The following is a 20,268-nucleotide window of genomic DNA, read 5'->3' as shown; positions in this document are numbered from 1 at the left end:
GCCTTGTCTGTGGCATAAGAGTAGGGCTGTAGATCGAACACTAATCCACACTGCATAAGGAAGGAACGGCATCTTCCCAGCTCCCCCTCATATCTATCCGGCGTCGGAACCTCGGGCTCACGGAAGGACACAGCTCCCGAAGCGGCAGGCGAGATGGGGGAAACCGGTAGTGGATCCTCCACCGGAAACTTGCGTTGGTTCTGGACCTCCGTCAGACCGGTAGAAAGGTTCCGAACTGACAACGCGATCTCCTGTAGTACCGTGCTATGATGGCCCAACATCTTCTCCTGATGGGTAATGGCATGGCGAACAGAGTCCAGGTCCGCTGGGTTCATTACTGGCCGGATCGTTCTGTCACGGTATACTACGCCAGAACCCAGAAGCAGACCAGGACAAGGTACTTAGAGGAAAAGGTGAGTGTTTATTAATTGACTCCCGAGTGAGGCTGAATAATCCAGGGACAGAGCGGGTGGCGTGGATGGGTTGTTGAGGGTGCAGTGGTAGGTCCAGACATGGCTCGGCAGCCGCCGACCATCAGGCAGAGGTTGGGTGAAGGTTCCGGGTGAGAGACTGCAGACAGAACAAAACGGAGGTGAGTACACAGCAATTCAACAAGGTGCAAAACAACAAAAACTAACGCTAGAACTCAAGGCTGATACGCTGACAAACATACTGTTCATGGCTAACGATCCGGCAGGAACTGGATGTTTGGCCAGAGCCTAAGAAGGGTGATGATCAGGACCAGGTGTGCAGATTGCTGATGGGATGCAGGTGCGGAAAACAAGAGAGCTCCCCGGAGCGTTCCCGAACCCTCGGGAAACTGGAGATCACGAACAGGAAAAACTAGTCACCAGACAGGACCCGACTCAGACTGCCGGGATCGTTACAAGCCTACTGCCATTGCGTTTTCGCTCTTCTTTCAAACTTCCTGTGAGTTCTATTGGCTGCTGTATTTAACATTCAGCAAACAAGAGCTTGCGTCTCTCTTCGAATAGTCTATTGGTATAAGAAATGCTAAAAAAATAATGTCTAGCAAGTTATTCTAGTCTAGCTTTTTCTGCATGGAGCTAAGGAGCCTTCTTGACAGAGAGAGGCCAGCAGAGCACAGGTAGGTGCATATTGCGAAGGAGAAAGAGGCTATAAGTTAGAAGCTTATTATGTATAACCCATCATTAATTTGCTAAATATGAGGCTAATACTGCATTGCATTGCATTTCAAATCAAATCAATTCAAATTGTATTTGCCACATGCGCCGAATACAACAGGTGTAGACAATAACTTGAAATGTAAACTTACAGCCCTTAACCAACAATGCATTTATTTCATAAAAAAAAAGTAAAATAAAACAACAACAAAAAAGTGTTGAGAAAAAAAGAGCAGAAGTAAAATAAAATAACAGTAGGGAGGCTATATACAGGGGGGTACCGGTGCAGAGTCAATGTGTGGGGGCACCGGCCAGTTGAGGTAATATGTACATGTGGGTAGAGTTAAAGTGAGTATGCATAAATAATTAACAGAGTAGCAGCAGCGTAAAACGATGGGGTGGGGGTGCAAATAGTCCGGGTAGCCATGATTAGCTGTTCAGGAGTCTTATGGCTTGGTGGTAGAAGCTGTTGAGAAGCCTTTTGGACCTAGAATTGGCGCTCCAGTACCGCTTGCCGTGCGGTAGCAGAGAAAACAGTCTATGACTAGGGTGGCTGGAGTCTTTGACAATTTTAAGGGCCTTCCTCTGACACCGCCTGGTATAGAGGTCCTGGATGGCAGGAAACTTGGCCCCAGTGATGTGCTGGGCCGTACGCACTACCCCCACATTTAGACATCGCATATAAATTAACAGTTCCATTTCAAGTTATGCTGTTCATATAAATCATTTATTATAATTTACCGGTTTCTCGCAGTTGTTTTCCCAGGAAAAGGGAGTGGTTTTGGGCGGTAATTCTCTGTAAATCTCTTTAACCTGGTTCCCGTCATTCAACCCTAGTCCAGATGTTTTAGGGCCGTGTGAATAGCGATGCATATGGCATCTTCTGTGGATCTGTTGGAGCGGTAGGCAAATTGGAGTAGGCCTTGATGTGGGCCAAGACCAGCCTTTCAAAGCACTTCATGATAACAGGGGTGAGTGCGACGGGGCGATAGTCATTTGGGCATTTCACCTTGGTTTTCTTGGGCACTGGGACGATGGCAGTCTCCTTTAAGCAAGTGGGGACTACAGCCTGGGAAAGGGACAGGTTGAAGCTGTCAGAGAAGACACCCGCCACACTCTGAGGACGTAGCCAAGGAAGCCATCTGGGCCTGCAGCTTTGTGAGTATTCACTCTTTTGGGAGTTTTCCTCACGTCAGCTTCGGAGAGCGAAAGCACTTGGTCGTCATGAGCAGCGAGAGCCTTCCTGGACAGCTCGGCATTGTTTGCCTCGAAGCGAGCATAGAATATGTTAAGCCCGTCGGAAAGAGAGGTTTCAGTGGGTACCACAAAGCTGGATATGCCTTTGTAGTCTGTGAGACCTTGTAGTCCTTGCCACATGCGTTGCAAGTCTATGTTGTCGAACATTGATTCAAATTTGAGTTTGTATTTGTAAATATATCTCTTTATGAGGGTGGATGAACATCAATAACATAATTGAATTGTTGAACTGTGGATATACAGTATTATAGCACTAGATTTGTGGAATATTGATTAGGCCATATTTCAGCAGACAAAAATGATAGTGTAGGACTTGCTTATCTTACATTCTTAGAGGAAGAAAGTGATTTAAGAATACAGTGAGGGAAAAAAGTATTTGATCCCCTGCTGATTTTGTACGTTTGCCCACTGACAAGGAAATTATCAGTCTATAATTTTAATGGTAGGTTTATTTGAACAGTGAGAGACAGAATAACAACCAAAAAATCCAGAAAAACTCATGTCAAAATTTTATAAATTGATTTGCATTTTAATAAAATTATAGACTGATCATGTCTTTGTCAGTGGGCAAACGTACAAATTCAGCATGGGATCAAATACTTTTTTTCCTCACTGTAAATACTATATGTTTGCTTTGGGATTTTTCTGGTTCGGGAAACTGATGCACAGTCTGGAAGTACAAAAAAAAGCAGAGTATGGATTTCGGTGCAGTTAGGTAGCCTAGCAGTAGAGCCTTGGCCAGCAACTGAAAGGTTGCTAGTTTGAATCCTCAAGCTGGCAAGTTGAAAAATATGTCGATATGCCCTTGAGCAAGGCACTTTACCCTAACTTCTCCAGGGTTGCCCTGGCTGTGACCCCATTCTCTGAGGATGTTTCAGGGAGAGTGGCATATGGAAAAAATACATTTACACTCGTTCCGTATACTGATAAGCGCCTAAATTGGAACACAATGGCTGTACAGTAAGATGCTGTAAATGACGTCAGGGCTCTGCACTTCACAGTGCTGTATGAGATTTCACTGAAATTCGTTCTGAACTTGAGCACTGCAGGCGAAAAGAAGTTGCCCCCATCACGCCAAGTACCCGTGAGTCCAACTGTGCACTTCACATTTCTATATCATAAAGCTCAGGTCATATACAGTGTACAATTTGTTTGATCACTATGTTTGATGTACACTTACAAGATGACATGGCATCATATCCTGGATTGTTCTGAAAAGAATGAGCCTATGTTTGGCTGTTGTGAAGAAACATTTGCAGCAGAACACAAACCTGAATGCACTCATGACTCCTTTCAATGCGCACCAAAATTACGATCTGTTTCTCTGAATTGCCTTGTGAAACCCTGTTAGATCGTATTTTATATATTAGCTAGTCATGTTGGCAATAGAACAAGCTTTGAAATTATGCCCATCTGACCCAGATTGAGATTTATAATGGGCCGTTTTTGGATTACATAAACAACAACAGTAATTGTGTGATTGTGGGAATGCAGGGTTGTGTTCCAAACAAAACATCTACAAGTGTGCTTGCAGTAGTTCCTCAACGACACAATTAGGAGAGCAAAAAGAAAAAGCACCTTATAGTTGAAGACTCTTCTTTGAGTCCTAAAAGTGAATTGAAATTACTTAAGAACTGTGCATACTTTGGAGGGGTGTGTGGCCACTTGGAATAGTAATAATATGCCATTTAGCAGACGCTTTTATCCAAAGCGACTTACAGTCATACGTGCATACATTTTTGTGTATGGGTGGTCCCGGGGATCGAACCCTCTACTCTGGCGTTACAAGCGCCGTGCTCTACCAGCTGAGCTACAGCGCTACAGATACACCAGTTAGTCCTCTCACTCAAACCCTTTCATTTTTTTGTCTTATGTTGCACCTACCCCACATTTTCCAGGAATATTCGTATCATCCTACTGAATGTATCCAGAGTATTTTCAGATTTCGTTATCAACAAATGTGGCAACAAGTACAGTAAATGGACATGAAATCAACAGTGTAATGTTTGGATTCAGTCTTGTATCAGGTGAACTGTTGTGTCCTCAACTTTGGTCTAATCATTTCCACCATAATCTCCAAACTGTTCCCTTTCAATTGCTATCATGCTTATGCAGATGCATTTCATATTTCTTCTGTAAAAAACATTTCAATTTAGCCCTATCCATAAATCCCAATTCTCACGAGTGTAAAGGGTTATTAATACACACTTGTGCATGTGTCAAATAGGACAAATATAAACACCCACCAAATTATTGTATTATTATTATCATGGAAATGAGTGGGGTTGACATTTACTTCTTAGCTGCTATATAAGTGTCCTGCATATCTCCTGGCCTGCATTATCCTCCTGTCATATCAAACCAAGTACTCCTGTTAGTGTTTTTGTTGGCTCAGGACAGCTGCTTCTTCTTCTATCCTACACTTTAAAGTTATGATGTAATTTCCGCCATGTCAAGATAAGCATTATGGGGGGGGGGGGGGGGGGGGGGGTGGAGTGAGGTAATCAGGAAGACGAGATGCTCTGAATCCAATGTCAAAACTCAGAAATGCTGAGTTGCTTGCCAGCCAAACCAGAAGGAATCCACAGTCCAATGACCAGCTTGATACTGATCAAAATACAAAGTATTTATATCCAAGTCCATGTTCCACTATTTTAAGGAGCCGTTAGTTGTTGTGAATAGATATATCAGTGTTATAATGCCAAATTGATATGAGGAATAAACAAACAAAAAATCTAAGAAAGCATTCCCCAAATTCCTTTATGTGATTTTGTATTTATACAAAAATATTTATACAAAAATGCAAAATATACTATAATATGATTACAGAAAAGTTCAACTGTGAAATGTAAAAGGTCAGATGTAGATTATTTTCATTAGGTGTTTCACAGGGATGTGATGTCCATTGCCTTACTGGGAGATGGTAGCATTTAAAGGAACAGGTTTCTCTCTAATGAAACGAAGATTAGTTTTGGCATGGATGAATATAACTCAAAATTCTATGTGACATCCGGTAGGGGATAATATGTTAAATGCGTAGGAGTAAAAGCAAGGATTGGATAAAAACAGACAGACTGAGATAAATATTGTGAGAGTTCTCACATATGGCTGACACAAAATTGTGCTAAAGCACAAATGTTTTATCCATTAGATAGCCGCCTATCTTCTTGGCTAAGAGGATTTCCCCATATAAACGGTCAAAGATTAATTCATATTTCTCTGATCAAAGTAATAGTGTATACCTTTATATTTTGCAGGATATACTCTGCTGAAAATCTCAGCAGAACCATGATAAAAGCAAATCAATTCTTCAAATTGTGTTTTTGTTGCAGAGGGTACTCAAAGGTTTTGATAATTCTCTCTTGAGCTTCATGGTAGTACATAGGCTAAATTCACAATCATGCCTATTGAAAGGCAGAGAGAGAGATACATTATACAGTTTAGTAATTACAGACACCCATGTATTATTCTCTCTTGGAATGAATCATGAATTCCACATACACAAAGTGTTTCAATAACGTTTGAAGTGTACAGTTGCATCCAAACACCAGAAGATAATTAATATACAGTACCAGTCGAAAGTTTGGACACACTGTCACAACTTCCGCCGAGGCTGCCTCCTCTCCTTGTTCGGGCAGGCTTCGGTGTTCGTCGTCACCGGCTTACTAGCCACTGCCGCTCCATATATCATCATTCCATTTGTCTTGCCTTGTCAATTACACACACCTGGTTCATATTCCCTCATTAGTCCGTGTATAAGTGTTCCCTCTGCCCCCTTGTCCTTGTGGGTGATTTTTTTATGTGAGTTGAGTGTAGCTCGGTGGAGCTACACGTACCTTGTATTACCGGGGTAGATTATTCCCCTGTGCCTGTATTTTGTTGGAGCTACCCGTACCTTTTATTGCCGGGGTAGATTGTTCCCCTGTGCCTGTATTTTGTTGTCGCTATCCAGCGCAACTTTGTACGACGGAATAAACTCTGTATTCAGTGATTTTACCCTCCTGCGCCTGACTCCTTCTAATCACACTCATCACAGAGGAGCCCATGTCTGGAATCGTGGCACGGGTCCATGAGCATTCCACGATGCTGGCCGGCTTGGGGGAAGCAATGGATTGGGTTCTTCAGGTTGTCCAACGCCTGGAGAGAAGAAGACCCGATCTGTCGAGACCAGCTGGCCAATCGGATCCAGCCACCCACACCCCAGCTCCCGGAGGGATCCAGATATCCCGACCACGGGAATTCGACGGGACGGCGGCGCTCTGCCAAGGATTCCTCCTCCAACTGGAGCTCTACTTCTCCAGCATCAAGCCGGCCCCATAGGAGTGGGAGAAGGTGTCCGTCCTCGTTTCCTGTCTCTCTGGGAAAGCCCTGGAGTGGGCCAACGTTGGAGAATTTCGGGAGTTCGCTCGCCTCTTTCGGACTGTCTTCGATCACCCGCCCGAAGGTCGAGAGGCAGGTGAGCGGCTGGTCCACCTGAGGCAGGGGACGAGGACCGCACAGGACTTCACTTTGGAGGTTCGGACTCTTGCAGCGGGGTCCAGGTGGAACAAGGCGGCAGGCGGCAGGCAGGGCACTCTCACATCACCCCAGGTATCGAACACCCACAATCGTTCAGAGCTCTCTGCTGCGTACTGTACCCTACCCATCTACTTTCCCGATCACATGGTAGTTCCCCAGTGTAAGGCGCTAGTCGATTCAGACGCAGCTGGGAACTTTATGGACAGGGCATTCTCACGGCGTCTACGCATTTCATTGGTTCCCCAATCCATTCCACTCCCCATCAGAGCACTTGATAGTTGACCATTAGGGTCCGGGTTTGTCCAGCGCAACTGTGTACGATGGAATAAACTCTGTTTTCGGTGATTTACCCTCCTGCGCCTGACTCCTTCTAATCACACTCATCACACACACCTTCTCATTCAAGGGTTTTTCTTTATTTTTGCTATTTTCTACATTGTATAATAATAGTGAAGACATAAACACTATGACAAAACACATATGGACTCTAGTAGTAACCAAAAAAATGTTAACCAAAACAAAATATATTTTATATTTGAGATTCTTCAAATAGCCACCCTTTGTCTTGATGACAAATTTGCACACTCTTGGCATTCTCTCAACCAGCTTCACCCGGAATGCTTTTCCAACAGTCTTGAAGGAGTTCCCACATATGCTAAGCATTGTTGGCTGTTTTTCCTTCACTCTGCCGTCCGACTCATCCCAAACCATTTCAATTGGGTTGAGATCGGGGGATTGTGGAGGCCAGGTCAGCTGATGCAGCACTCCTTCACTCTGCGAACAGCGCCGGAAGAAGATGGCTGCCGTTTTACAGCCCTCTAACCAATTGTACTATTATGTGTGTTTTTCCGCGTTATTTGTAATTTATTTTGTACATAATGTTTCTGCCATCGTCTCTTATAACCAAAGAGAGCTTCTGGATATCAGGACAGCGATTACTCACCTCGCATTGGACGAAGACTTTTTCTTCAACGAGGCGTTCGCGAAGGATATTCTACAGACACCCAACAAGGCCCAGATCCCCGTCATTCGCGTGAGGAAGAGACGGAGATATCGTGGACGCAGATCCGGGTGCCTTGTAAGGATCCGACGGCGTGCGAGTAAACTGCATCTCCCATCAATCCTATTAGCCAACGTTCAATCTTTTGAGAATAAAATTGACGATTTAAGATTACGGTTATCCTACCAACGGGACATTAAAAACTGTAATATCTTATGTTTCACGGAGTCGTGGCTGAACGACAACAATGACAACATTCAGCTAGCAGGCTATACGCTACATCGGCAGGACAGAACGTCTGACTCTGGTAAGACAAGGGGCGGCGGTCTGTGTATATTTGTAAACAACAGCTGGTGCACAAAATCAAATACTAAGGAAGTCTCGAGGTTTTGCTCGCCTGAGGTAGAGTATCTTATGATAAGCTGTAGACGACACTATTTACCAAGAGAGTTTTCATCTATATTTTTCATAGCTGTCTATTTACCACCACAAACCAATGCTGGCGTTAAGATTGCACTGAATGAGTTGTACAAGGCCATTAATCAACAGGAAAACGCTCATCCAGATGCAGCGCTCCTAGTAGCCGGGGACTTTAATGCAGGGAAACTTAAATCCGTTCTACCTAATTTCTACCAGCATGTTAAATGTGCAACCAGAGGGGAAAAAACTCTAGACCACCTTTACTCCACACACAGAGACGCATACAAAGCTCTCCCTCGCCCTCCATTTGGCAAATCTGACCATAACTCTATCCTCCTGATTCCTGCTTATAAGCAAAAACTGAAGCAGGAAGCACCAGTGATTCGGTTAATAAAAAAGTGGTCAGATGACGCAGATGCTAAGCTACAGGACTGTTTTGCTAGCACAGACTGGAACATGTTCCGGGGATTCTTCAGACAGCATTGAGGAGTACACCACATCAGTCACTGGCTTCATCAATAAGTGCATCGATGATGTCGCCCCACAGTGACCGTACGTACATACCCCAACCAGAAGCCATGGATTACAGGAAACATCCGCACTGAGCTAAAGGGTAGAGCTGCCGCTTTCAAGGAACGGGACTCTAACCCGGACGCTTATAAGAAATCCCGCTATGACCTCCGATGAACCATCAAACAGGCAAAGAGTCAATACAGGTCTAAGATTGAATCATACTACACTGGCTCTGACGCTCGTCGGATGTGGCAGGGCTTGAAAACTATTACAGACTACAAAGGGAAGCACAGCCGCGAGCTGCCCAGTGACACAAGCCTACCAGACGAGCTAAACCACTTCTATGCTCGCTTCGAGGCAAGCAACACTGAAGCATGCATGAGAGCACCAGCTGCTCCGGACGACTATGTGATCACGCTCTCCGTAGCCGATGTGAGTAAGACTTTTAAGCAGGTCAACATTCACAAGGCCGCAGGGCCAGATGGATTACCAGGACGTGTACTCCGAGCATGTGCTGACCAACTGGCAAGTGTCTTCACTGACATTTTCAACATGTCCCTGACTGAGTCTGTAATACCAACATGTTTCAAGCAGACCACCATAGTCCCCATGCCCAAGAACTCTAAGATAACCTGCCTAAATGACTACCGACCCATAGCACTGACGTCTGTAGCCATGAAGTGCTTTGAAAGACTGGTCATGGCTCACATCAACAGCATAATCCCAGAAACCCTAGACCCACTCCATTTTGCATACCGCCCCAACAGATCCACAGATGATGCAATCTCTATCGCACTCCACACTGCCCTTTCCCACCTGGACAAGAGGAACACCTACGTGAGAATGCTATTCATTGACTACAGCTCAGCATTCAACACCATAGTGCCCTCTAAGCTCATCACTAAGCTAAGGATCCTGGGACTAAACACCTCCCTCTGCAACTGGATCCTGGACTTCCTGACGGGCCGCCCCCAGGTGGTAAGGGTAGGTAACAACACATCTGCCACACTGATCCTCAACACGGGGGCCCCTCAGGGGTGCGTGCTCAGTCCCCTCCTGTACTCTCTGTTCACCCATGACTGCATGGCCAGGCACGACTCCAACACCATCATTAAGTTTGCCGACGACACAACAGTGGTAGGCCTGATCACCGACAACGATGAGACAGCCTATAGGGAGGAGGTCAGAGATCTGGCCGTGTGGTGCCAGGACAACAACCTCTCCCTCAACGTGACCAAGACAAAGGAGATGATTGTGGACTACAGGAAAAAAAAGAGGACTGAGCACGCCCCCATTCTCATCGACGGGGCTGTAGTGGAACAGGTTGAGAGCTTCAAGTTCCTTGGTGTCCACATCACCAACGAACTATCATGGTCCAAACACACCAAGACAGTCGTGAAGAGGGCACGACAAAGCCTATTCCCCCTCAGGAGACTAAAAATATTTGGCATGGGTCCTCAGATCCTCAGAAAATTCTACAGCTGCACCATCGAGAGCATCCTGACTGGTTGCATCACCGCCTGGTATGGCAACTGCTTGGCCTCTGACCGCAAGGCACTACAGAGGGTAGTGCGTACGGCCCAGTACATCACTGGGGCAAAGCTCCCTGCCATCCAGGACCTCTATACCAGGCGGTGTCAGAGGAAGGCCCTCAAAATTGTCAAAGACTCCAGCCACCCTAGTCATAGACTGTTCTCTCTGCTACCGCACGGCAAGCGGTACCGGAGTGCCAAGTCTAGGTCCAAAAGACTTCTCAACAGCTTCTACCCCCAAGCCATAAGACTCCTGAACAGCTAATCATGGCTACCCGGAATATTTGCACTGCCCCCCCACCCCATCCTTTTTACGCTGCTGCTACTCTGTTAAGTATTTATGTATAGTCACTTTAACTCTACCCACATGTACATATTACCTCAACTACCTCAACTAGCCGGTGCCCCCGCACATTGACTATGCAACGGTACCCCCCTGTATATATAGCCTCCCTACTGTCACTTTATTTTACTGTATATATAGCCTCCCTACTGTCACTTTATTTTACTTCTGCTCTTTTTTTTCTCAACACTTTTTTGTTGTTGTTTTATTCTTACTTTTTTTGTTTAAAATAAATGCACTGTTGGTTAAGGGCTGTAAGTAAGCATTTCACTGTAATGTCTGCACCTGTTGTATTCGGCGCATGTGACCAATAAAATTTGATTTGATTTGATTTGATTTGCTTCTTGGTAAAATAGCCCTTACACAGCCTGGAGGTGTGTTGGGTCATTGTCCTGTAGAAAAACAAATGATAGTCCCACTAAACCCAAACCAGATGGTATGGCGTATCGCCGCAGAATGCTGTGGTACCCATGCTGGTTAAGTGTGCATGGAATTCTAAATAAATCACAGACAGTGTCACCAGCAAAGCACCCCCACACCATAACACCTCCTCCTCCATGCTTTACGGTGGGAACTACACATGCAGAGATCATCCGTTCACCCACCTCGCGTCTCACAAAGACACTGCGGTTGTAACCAAAAATCTCACATTTTGACTCCAAACGAAAGGAAGAATGTCCCCCGGTCTAATGTCCATTGCTTATGTTTCTTGGCCCAAGCAGGTCTCTTCTTCTTATTGGTGTCCTTTAGTAGTGGTTTTTTGCAGCAATTCGACCATGAAGGCCTGATTCACACAGTCTCCTCTGAACAGTTGATGTTGAGATGTTGATGTGTCTGTTACTTGAACTCTGTGAAGCATTTATTTGGGCTGCAATCTGAGGTGCAGTTAATTCTAATGAACATATCCTCTGCAGCAGAGGTAACTCTGGGTCTTCCTTTCCTGTGGTGGTCCTCATGAGAGCCAGTTTCATCATAGCGCTTGATGATTTTTGCGACTGCACTTTTCCAGATTGACTGACCTTCATGTCTTAAAGTAATGATGGACTGTCATTTCTCTTTGCTTATTTGAGCTGTTCTTGCCATAATATGGACTTGGTCTTTTACCAAATAGGGCTATCTTCTGTATACCACCCCTACCTTGTCACAACACAACTGATTGGCTCAAATGCATTAAGAAGGAAAGGAATTCCACAAATTATATTTTAACAAGGCACAGATTTTAATTTAAATGCATTCCAGGTGACTACCTCATGAAGCTGGTTGAGAGAATCTCAAGAGTGTGCAAAACTGTCATCAAGGCAAAGGGTGGTTACTTTGAAGAATCTCAAATATAACATATCTTGATTTGTTTAACACTTTTTGGGTTACTACATGATTCCATATGTGTTATTTCATAGTTTTGATGTCTTCACTATTATTCTACAATGTAGAAAATAGTAAAAATAAAGAGAACCCCTTGAATGAGTAGGTGTGTCCAAACGTTTGACTAGTACTGTTTGTATAAATGATACTGATCTCACACTCAAAGACATCATCTTTAAAAGGGTATGCTAATTGCCTTTTGTGAAGATTTTGTGAATTCACCAGGAATGGGGTATTCCTATTCCCCCATATCTACTTTGCCTCACATCTCCAGCTCTATCGTCCAGCAGAGGTAAGGTATGCCACTAGTAACCTGAAAGGGCCCCTAGCTAGCTACCTTCCTTCTCTGGAAATAATTGCAATCTCCCTCTACCTCTAGGGTCAGTAAACTAACAGTAATTCACCTGTGTGACAGAAAATCTTTGCAGTGTTGCCAATGGGAGCTAAGGAGGTTATGTTTAAGGTTATGAACTCCAACCAGACCCACACATCATCACACAGTGGGGTTTTTCCTCCAACCCTCCAACAGTCCGTCCGTCCTCCCGCCCGCCCGCCTGCCTTCCTGTCAAACCATTTACTTGTGCAGTTGGACTAGAAGATAAATTACACCACAGACACAGATACATACCATAAAACTACAACACATTGTTGTAATGCAACACTCTTTATCATGGCTTTGCTTATGGATGGCCTCTAGTGAATTCATGGCTACTACTCCTGTCGACCGTTGACAAGGATTCTGTGGTGAATTTTTCACAGGCATGGAACAAAATGTATTCAAAGGCACAAAAGCCTCAGGCTTTTCACTGCTGTGACTGCTATTTTTAAGATATAATGCTGTGGTATTCAAAAACAGAAATGGAAGGCAACTAGCTAATGCTTTAATATAATTCTTTATATTATTATTAATAATTCACCAGTAAAAAACGTTTGAAGAAGACAAATATGAATTTGACTGAATGACAATGGGTCGGTTTCTGTCTCTATTTCACTGTACACATTCAAGGAGCTGATAGTTCTAAACTGCCACAAAGGTTTCGCCCAGAAACAGTTTTGATTGGAACAAAATGAACAGAACAGAATGGAATGAAATGAAATAAAATGCCATAGGACAGAATATAAAAGATCAGGTTGAACAGGGGTGCAACGTCAATCACATTTTGTGTGAAAGGGAAAGCCATGCCTTTCTCTCTCGCTTTGCCTCTGTCCCCTGTGCCAGCACCAAGCGGTGGCGGTGCGGGAGGGAGGCGTCTGTGGTGGCTGTACTCTGATATGGCCACATAATAATCTCTGTCCTGCAGAGTCGGCACATCTCCTGGCCAGCCGGGTCCTCCGAGGACTAGGTTTGGCCATTTCTGCTGGGCCCGCTAGCTCGCCATCCAGCTCGCTGCACCACACTCTTACAGCTTACATTGCACTATGGTAAACAGACAGACACCTATGCAACATGTTGTCTTTACTTCTGTCATATTATTTAGCTACACTCCCAGGGGATCACAAATCTGTAACGTTACAATTTATTTTTAACCTAATGTAATCTGATTGAAATGATGAGTGGTTTCCAAAATGATTTGGAAAATATTAGGGGAGGTTTTCCTTTCCTCCTTTCTAAAGAGGTGTTCCTGCACACGGCAGAATATACCACCTCCAGAAACTTGACAAAGTAATGGAGACAAATCTATTTCAATAATTGCAGCAGAGTTGGAATGGCCATCAGTCAGGAGGAAACGAGGAGCAAAAGCTCCTGTAGACAGAGGCTCATCCATCACGGCAGGACCTTAATTTGAGATGTTTAGGAATCCTGCTGTTGATTTTCTGAGACATGTCTTAAAGGTCAGCAGGGTCAAAATAAGTGCACTATGTAGGGAATAGAGTGCCATTTGGGACACAGGAGCCAGGGTCTCTCCCAAGCCAAGACATGGCCTTTTCGCCTGTGTTCTATGCTTGACATCATACACAATAGATATAAAACAAACAGGCAAAATAAATTATCCTAATCTGAGGGTGGCCTTGAAGCTAGACAGACCTGCTATGAGAGAATCAACTGGTTCAGTTGATTTGCATCCTAATTGTTTACACAAACAACATATTTCAAATAGTGGAGAGTTCATCTTTTAAAATAAACCACAGCACACTGAGGTTATGTACATTATGGCTACTTAAAGGTATAGTGCTCCTCCTCAAAGAAGAACTACAGAGTATTCAAAGTATAAAGGAGAAACACAGTGGTCACTGTCTAGAGCAAGGCTCTCCAACAGTGTTCTTGGAGAGCTACCGTCCCATAGGTTCTCTCTCCAACCCTAATCTAGCGCACCTGATTCTAATATTTAGCTGATTGATAAGCTGAATGAGGTGAGTTACAACTGGAGGGTAGCGCTCCAGGAACAGGGTTGGAGAGCTCTGGTCTAGAGACTCCAAACAATCTCAAGTATTGATCCCATTTAAGCCGAAGGCTCTTGACCGACACATTAGGCAGAATGGGGTGATAGGTGGCATATCCGAATGACTGGTCGTCTCTGCCCTGCTTATGATAATGGGAACAGGACACATATCCATAAACACTCTCCTTTTTCTGATTGCATGCCAAATAGCACCCTATTCCCTATATAGTGCACTACTTTTGACCAGAGCCCTAAAGTAATGCACTACAGTGCCTTGCAAAAGTATTCATCCCCCTTGGCATTTTTCCTATTTTGTTTTGGCCATCAAGGAAAACGCTATGTCTGGCGCAGACCCAACCCCTCTCATCACCCCGAGAACACCATCCCCACAGTGAAGCATGGTGGTGGCATCATGCTGTGGGGATGTTTTTCATCGGCAGGGACTGGGAAACTGGTCAGAATATGAAGGAATGATGGATGGCGCTAAATACAGGAAAATTCTTGAGGGAAACCTGTTTCAGTTTTGCAGAGATTTGAGACTGGGACGAAAGTTCACCTTCCAGCAGGACAATGACCCTAAGCATACTGCTAAATCAACACTCGAGTGGTTTAAGGGGAAACATTTAAATGTCTTGGAATGGCTTAGTCAAAGCCCAGACCCAAAATCCCAGTGGCTAGATGTGCCAAGTATATAGAGACATACCCCAATAGACTTGCAGCTGTAATTGCTGCAAAAGGTGGCTCTACAAAGTATTGACATTTTTTTTTGGGGGGGGTGAATAGTTATGCATGCTCAAGTTTTCAGTGTTTTTTGTCTTATTTCTTGTTTGTTTCACACAAAAAAAAAAAAGTGCATCTTCAAAGTGGTAGGCATGTTGTGTAAATCAAATGATACAAACCCCCCCCAAAAAATCAATTGAAATTCCAGGTTGTAAGGCAACAAAATAGTAAAAATGCCAAGGGGGGTGAATACTTTCGCAAGCCACTGTATAAAGGGAACAGTGTGCCATTTGTGATGCAGGCCCTTCTCTTTCCCCTGGTCAAACAGTGCTGGAGATGATTTCATATAGTGACAGTGAGGGCTTTGCGGAAGGATGTGCTCTTTTTGTGGAGCCACTCAATCTTGCCATTAAAATTACATGGAGCGCAGCAAGAGTGGGTAGAACCATGAGGAGCGGTTGACACAGGATGCGTCCCAAATGGCACCCTATTCCTTTTTTGAGAGCACTACCTTTGACCAGGGCCCATATGGTTCTGGTCAAAATTATTATACTTTTTAGGAAATATGGTTCCATTTGCGACTCATAAACTCCATTAGAGGGTTCGTAGGGGATGTCACAACTCGGCTGAGTGTATTAGCTGCTGTCTTGTTGTGGGAGATACATGCCTGTCATGCAACAGTAAGTGTAGTGGATTACCCAAATGCACTTGGATAGCTATGAGGTTTACAGAACAGATACAGTTAACAAATCTAATAGATAATGTCACCTGACTCTACTTTTGTTAATCTACCAGACCTGTACAAAATGGGATTTGTCAAAATTAACACAATTAGTAGGGCACTCCATCAGGCCCATCAAGGCTAGCTAAATGCTATTGACAGGAGTCAGTTCCAGAAGTGCTAAGCAATGTAACAGACAGGACATGTACTGTAGACAGGTAGTATCACTATCGCCAGTGTACATTCATGCATTATATGTCTCCCTCCTTCATCACATAATTCATGTAGTTATGATATCCCAGTGTGGGTGCATGTTTTGAATGCTCATCCTCTCTCCTGTACACCCTTCATAGATACTGAACAAGAGGGCCATCTCACGTTCTATGTAATAGTGGACTCCTTGGAGAATTATTGGATTATTCTAAAGCAGGTGCTAACAGCTGAATGGTGATAAGACAAGGGTTGTGTCCCAAATGGCAGCATACTCCCTACATAGTGCACTTGTTTTGACCAGGACCCAAAGATCTTACCCTATGGGCACTTGTCAAAAGTATTGCACTATGTATGAAATAGGGTGCCATTTGCAACACAACCCAATAACCCATCAAATACAGTTATGTATATGTCTATGAAGAGTGTGACATTAGATCTGCTCTGAGAAAGTAGTGCAGAGCAGTGTAGGCAAGTGTGGGTTTTACATGTAATCGGAAGGTATAGGTTGGGGAGTATGCCTGTGCATAAATGTGATGTCAGACGAGATGCAGGAAACTCATGAAGTGTCCCATGTCATCGCTGTCATATATACATTCTATTCTCCTTTGGAATTCCATCACAGAAGATGGAGATGAAAGGACTGAGAATACACACAGCATTTGCATTTGTTAAAGTACAGCATTCCAATTGGCAAATACTTACCTATATTCATATATGAGTATACCTGTTGGGTTTAGTTAAAATGGTACCATTATGTTACCAAATAATGTCTTAAAAAATAAAAACCTTTCAGCAGAGTAGATATACTATAACAGCCACTGAATAAAATGCTTGCTCACTGCTTTCAATTCTCCCTCAAATATATATCCTGTCAAATCCAGTATGCAATACATTATGAATGCATTGGATTTTCTACAAACAAAATACTCCACAGCAATGGATCACTGAGGCACATTACTCTCTACATGCACATTAAATTTGTCTCCCCACATGTAAACCCAAAAGGTATGTGCGGTTTAGCAGTGTAGATCTTTAATAGGTTGTACTCATATCTTCTTTCACAGCTTATCTAAATAACAGGGTGCATCTGTGATCGCATATTCCACATGCAGGATATCATATGTGTTGCTTTTTTAATATTCTCTCAGGTTGTTGGTACTAATCCCCTTGGATACCACAAGAAATCTTCTAATCCAGTAAGGTAATTCAGAAATGTATGTAAACATGGGCTATTTATTCACGGAAATTCACTACAAAGCTGTATTCTACATTTTGCAGTATATAAAGTCATACCTGCAATGTGAGATTCCAAAGCAGGCTGTCTTGTGTTTTGATAAAAAACTGCATATGAAAAGCACTCACACCCTAATATTTACTGTTACCTTTGCATATATGTTTACAGTTATTTGTACTATCGAAGGGATTGGAACTAAAGTCTATGATCCCTTACAGAAAAAACACATGAATTTCACATGTAATAACATGTTTAACAAGTGATCACATGTGATCTTATGTGATTGCATATGATCACACGTTATCTTCTGTGAAGTTAAAGTGATAACATGGGGATGCAACATTTCAACAAAGTTTTTCACAAGTGAAAATGCAATTCCACATGTGAGAGTTTATGTTAAACTGCAAATATCACATCTAAATCTGCAATTAACATGTGAGATGAAAACATGTTATTCTCCTCACATGTGAAATGGTGGTGTTAACATGTGAACTCTAAATATAATGCATGTGAACAACTGACCTCATGTGTCTCTTTATTTACATGTGAACATTTCTGCTCAACGTGAAAAAAAGCCATGTGAAACTGCAATTTTCACGTGTTTTTCTGTAAGGGAATTAAATGATATGGAGGGTTTTAAAGTAAGTGGTACGTTGTTCAGCTAAAATAGTGTACAGATATTTAATTAATGACAATATGACTACATTTGACATGATCACTTAGTACTGACTGTTCAATATGACCACACCTGGGATTTGAATTTACAACCTCTGGATTTGGGGTACGCTAATCTTTCTTCTGCACCGCAAAGTCTGTAACATTTTGCTACACATTCATTACCTATAATAATTTACATCTCTGCACTTAGCAAAAGACTTGCATCTGCACTGCTATTTTAGTTATCGGTTAAATCTGACTGTTCTCACATTTATTTTATTTACTTATTTCAGCAATTTGAGGGGTTTTCTGTATAGTTGTCTAATGTTGGTAGGGCCTATTATTCAGTTTAAATGCTACTCCTCAATCACTCCTCAATTGAGTGTATTTTTAACAAAGCTGAGATTTACTTTACTGAAGTCCAAAGTGTAGGAATACAGGTGAAATCAGTTCTTGACACAGACATGATGGCGTAGCAGGAAGATCGGAATGTTGTGAACCAAGAGGCTGTGAGTTAAAATCACCGATGAGGACATGTTGAATAATAATTACTATATCAATAAACATACACAATGTAATCATGTGTGCCAAATATGTAATTTGAAACACAGTATTTAAAAAATGCTGTTTGTGTCTGTATCCCAACGACACATTTTTGTTTGCCTGTGAAATACCAAGTGAAAAATATTCACATGTGAAAATCTGAATCTACATGTTATGTGATCACATGAACATCCACATGTAAAACTTCATGTGAAATATCATCACATGTGAAGTGTTCCAAAAACACATGGTTTCACATGATTTCACATGTGAAATCATGTTCCATAAAGAGAATACCTTACTAAAACTATTTTAGAAAATCCAATGATGCAATGTGTTATTTTCATCACATTACAAGAATGTTAAACAGTGTTGTGAAGCTGAACCACATGCAATGAACATATTGTGGCTTTTACTTTTTGGTTTCCCTGAAGGCAGTGTTGAAATCAGCTCCTTGATGTTGCCCAAACTACTTGACAGGTTTTGGTTTGATATCCAATGTTTGAACACTTTCCAATGCCGAGTTGAAAAGCAATATTGCCTTTTAAATGCAAATGAACAGAAATCACTCACTATGACTTATAAACAGGGTCAGCATACAGTCCCAGTGAGGGGTGTTTTGAAGCATGTGTTTTCCAATCTGCATTCACTGACACCTACTGTGTCATCTATGAACAAATTGATAGGCTCGCTTTGACCTAAAGACCATGAAGACCATACAGTCATGCATGAGAGACATTCTTCAAAAGGACTGACTGTAATCCGAACAGAACAGAACACAACACAAGCCTCATGTCTCTCTCAAACTCTTTTTGCGAAAACTGTTTGATGGACACCCGCTGGTTCTGCTCCCTCTGTGTGCACTTCCTAATCACATGTGGTGTGGATAACATCTAACAAATTATTAATGAAACAGACTTTATTGACAAGTCAAAATATAAAAAATATTTAAAATCATTGGCATCTAGGAGGCTTGGAAAGCCATTTGGGGCAGCTGCAGTGATAGAAATGTCCATGTGTGGCTGGCACTGTAACTCAGTTTGTTCATTATTGACTTGGAGGGGGAATATACTAAAGATCAGCATATCCTACATTTTGAAAAACAACAACAAAACACAGCCCAACTAAGACGTAAATAAACAGCCTCACTTACCATGAATGGATCACAATTACAGCAGACAGTTTCAAAGTCAGCTTAATCCAAGCTTCTTTTCCCTGTGAAGAAAACAAGACAAGCTTCTCCTCTCTTCTCCTTTTTTCCTCCTCTCATTAATTCTCTATTTTCTCATTTACCCCTACCTCTCTCTTTGGTGCATTTCTTTCATTATCCTTCTCTGTGCATAGAGCTGATGCCGGAGCTTGTGCCGTTAGAAGTACAACACAATAGAGTGAGAGAGAGAGAATGTAGGAGCCACAATGAGTCTCCCTGTGGTTTTAAAATGACGTGTGAGAGCGAGAGAGGGGAGTGAGAGAGCAAGCTTGTATGAGTGTGTGAGAGAGCGAGTGGAAGAGAGCGAGATAATGAGAGAGAGGGTTTGTAAGCACCGGCTAGTTCGCTGACTGGCTCAGTGGCGAAGGGCTTGCATGCACGCTGGGAGCTGGGGCAGCCGTGATTGGTGTGAGGCAGCCCCCTGTCAGGTCCCCGGAGCACTGGGATCTTCATCAAGCAGATTATAGGGAGCTGGAGAGCCCTCCCTCATGCAGTGAGA

General features: G+C 43.1%; 1 protein-coding gene across 1 annotated transcript in view; it reads right to left on the bottom strand.

Annotated features, from left to right (window-relative positions):
• The window catches only part of LOC121549971 (cadherin-12-like), a 188,974-nt gene extending 168,923 nt beyond the window's left edge, over nt 1-20,051 (bottom strand). The window contains exon 1 of the mRNA XM_041862002.2: nt 19,713-20,051. The gene's annotated coding sequence lies outside the window, so the exon portion shown is untranslated. The remainder of the gene's footprint in view (nt 1-19,712) is intronic.
• Between the last annotated feature and the right edge of the window lie 217 nt (nt 20,052-20,268).

The sequence above is a fragment of the Coregonus clupeaformis genome, chromosome 34, assembly GCF_020615455.1.
Source record: "Coregonus clupeaformis isolate EN_2021a chromosome 34, ASM2061545v1, whole genome shotgun sequence".
NCBI classification, from domain to species: Eukaryota; Metazoa; Chordata; class Actinopteri; order Salmoniformes; family Salmonidae; genus Coregonus; species Coregonus clupeaformis.
The sequence above is the reverse complement of the archived record's forward strand: the minus strand, read 5'-3'. Positions and strand labels throughout refer to the sequence as shown.